Here is a 3,442-nt window from a genome sequence, read left to right on the forward strand (position 1 = left end):
GTAGTTCGAGGTACTTGGAAGGTTGAGGCAGAAGGATTGCTTGAGGCCAGCAGGTTGAGGCTGCAGTGGCTGTGAGTGTGCTACTGCACTCCAGCCTGGGTGAAAGAGTGAGACTTTGACTCAAAAAAAAGTAACAGCTGAAAAAATAGAGGTCAAAAGAAACATAGACAGGATCGATAAGACAAAAAGTTGATTTTTTGAAAGGGTAAATAAGATTGACAGACCCATGACCAAATTGATGAGAGAGAGAGAGACTGAAAGAGAGAGAGAGAGACTGAATAAACACATTTAGAAAGAAAAAGGCAATGTCACAACTGACTTGAAGAAATCCAAGATTATCAGATATTACTATGAACATCCGTATGCATACAGAAACTAGAAAATCAAGAGGAAATGGAAGAATTCTTGGCATCACATAACCTTCCAAGATTGAAACAGGAAGAAATTGGAACCCTAAAGAGACCAATAACAATTCAAGAAACTGTTTCAGTAGCAAGAAACCTACCTGCTAGCTGGGTGTGGTGTCTCAAGCCTGTAACCTGAGCACTTTGGGAGGTGGAGGCAAGAGGACTACCTGAGATCAGGGGTTCAAGACCAGCCTGGGCAACTTGGCAAGACCTCATCTCTACAATAAATTTTGTTTTGAGTTGGAGTCTCATTCCATCGCCAGACTGGAGTGCAGTGGCATGCTTCCAGCCACTGCAACCTCAACCTGCTGGGCTCCAGTGATCCTTTTGCCTCAGCCTTCCAAGTTGCTGGAACTACAGGCGTGCGCTATCACACCCGGCTAGTTTTTGATTTATTGTAGAGATGAGGTCTCGCCAAGCTGCCCGGGTGAGTCTCGAACCCGCGGGCTCAGGCAATCCACTCACCTCGGCCTCCCAAAGCACTGGAATTACAGGCTGAGCCACTGAGCCTGGCTTACTATAAATTTTTTTTTTTAATTAGCCAGGCATGGTGGCACACACCTGTGATTCCCACTACTTGGAAGCTGAAATAGAAAGATCACCTGAGCCCAGCACTCCAGCCTGGGTGACAGAGTGAGACTCTGACTCAAAAAAAAGAAGAAACCTACCTGCCAAAAAAACCCCTGGACCAGATGGTTCCTAAGTTGAATTCTACAGGACATACAAGGAAGAGTTAATACCAATCATATTGAAAGTATTCCAGGCACTTGAGAAGGAAGGAATTCTCCCTAGCTCACTCTGAGAAGCCAATATCCTCCTGATACCCCAAAATGGCAAAGATCCAACAATAAAAGAAAACTACAGGCCAATTTCCCTGATGAACATAGATGTAAAAATTCTCTACAAGATTCTAGCAAATTACATCCAGTTACACATTCCAAGGATCACTCATCATGACCAGGTGGGCTTTGTTCCTGGGATGCAAGGCTGGTTCAACATATGTAAATCAATAAATTTAATCTACATCATAAACAGGTATAAAATCAAGAACCACATAATTATCTAATTAGATGCAGAAAAAGCATTCATAAAATCCAACACCCCTTCTTGATAAAAACCCTCAAACTTTCCTCAAAATAATAAGTGCCATCTATGACAAACCTGAAGCCAACGTTATACTTAATGGGCAGAAACTGGAAGCATTCCCCCTCAAAATTAGAACAAGTCCAGAAAGCCCACTCTCACCCCTTCTATTCAACATAGTTCTAGAAGTCTTAGAGTAATCTGGCAGGAGAAAGTAACCAGGTATATCCAAGTAGGAAAAGAGGAAGTTAAGTTATCCCTCTTTGCAGATCATATGATTCCATACCTTAAAAACCCTGGAGAGTATGTCAAAAACCTCCTTGCACTGATAAATGACTTCAGTAAAGTATCAGGATACAAAATCAATGTGCAAAAACCAGTTGCATTTTTATATATCAAGAACAAGCAGACTGAGAACCAGATAAAATACACAATTCCATTCACAATAGCCACACAAAAAATAAAATATACCCCAGCATCCACCCAACCAAATAGGTAGAAGACCTTTTTTTTTTTTTGAGTTGAAGTCTCACTCTTGTCACCCAGACTGGAGTGCAGTGGCACACTCCCAGTCACCGCAGCCTCGACCTGCTGGGCTCCGGTGATCCTTCCGCCTCAGCCTTCCAAGTAACTGGAACTACAGGCATGTGCTACCATACCCGGCTAATTTTTTTTGTTTTTTTTATTTATTGTAGAGATGAGGTTTCGCCAAGTTGCCTAGGCAGGTCTCGAACCCGTGGGCTCAGGCAATCCATTCAACTCAGTCTCCCAAAGCGCGGGATTACAGACTGAGCCACCAAGCCCAGTACAGGCAGAAGACCTTTAAAATGAGAACTACAAAATACTGCTCAAAGAAGTCAAGGCTGACACAAACAAATGAAAAAATATTCCATGCTCATGAATTGGAAGAATCAATATTGTCAACATGTCCATTCTACCCAAGACAATCTACAGACTCAATGCAATTCCTGTCAAATTGCCAGCATCATTTTTCACAGACCTAGAAAAGACAGTACAGAAATTCATAAAGAGCCAAAAAAGAGCCTGAATAGCTAAAATAATCTTCAGCAAAAGGAACAAAACTGGAGGCATCACACTTCCAGTCTTTAAACTTTATTACAAGGATACAGTAACTAAGACGACATGGTACTGGTACAGGAATAAACACATAGACCAGTGGAACAGGACAGAGAGTCTGGAAATCAAATCATGGACCTTTAACCAACTCACCTTCAGCAAAGCCAATGAAAACAAACATTGGGGAAAGGAAACCCTAGTTAGCAAATGGTGCTGGGATAACTGGCTAACTACAAGCAAAAGAATGAAATCAGACACCTACCTATCACCATATAAAAAAATTAAACTCAAAATGGATCAAGGACTTAAATGTAAAATCTCAAACTATGAGAATCTTAAAAAAAAAAAAACTTAGGGAACATCCTTCTGGACATTGGAGTCAGTAATGGATTTATGGTCAAGTCCTCAAAAGCAAATGCAGCAAAAGCTAAGATTGACAGGTGGGACCTTATCAAGCTAAACAAGTTTTGCACAGCTAAAGAAACCATCAAAAAAGTAAACCTATGGAATGGGAAAAAATATTTACAAGCTATACATCTGACAAAGGCCTAACACCCAAGATCTACAAAGCACTCAAATGAATTGACCGGGCGGAAAAATTTAGAAGTGGGCAAAGGACATGAACAGGCAGTTCTCAAAGGAAGACATTCAAGCACCCAACAAACATGGAAAAAATGCTCAGCCTCACCAGAGAAATGCAAATCAAAACTATAATAAGATAACACCTCATACCAGTAAGGATGGCTATCATTAAAAAGTGAAAAAAACGAGCCGGGCCTGGTGGATCAGCCTATAATCCCGTGCCTTTGGGAGGCTGAGGTGAGTGGATTGCCTGAGCCCACAGGTTCGAGACCCGCCTGGGCAGCGAGACCTCA

Source organism: Carlito syrichta, unplaced genomic scaffold (assembly GCF_000164805.1).
Source record: "Carlito syrichta isolate Samal-C Ts95f unplaced genomic scaffold, Tarsius_syrichta-2.0.1 Scaffold314847, whole genome shotgun sequence".
Taxonomy (NCBI): Eukaryota; Metazoa; Chordata; class Mammalia; order Primates; family Tarsiidae; genus Carlito; species Carlito syrichta.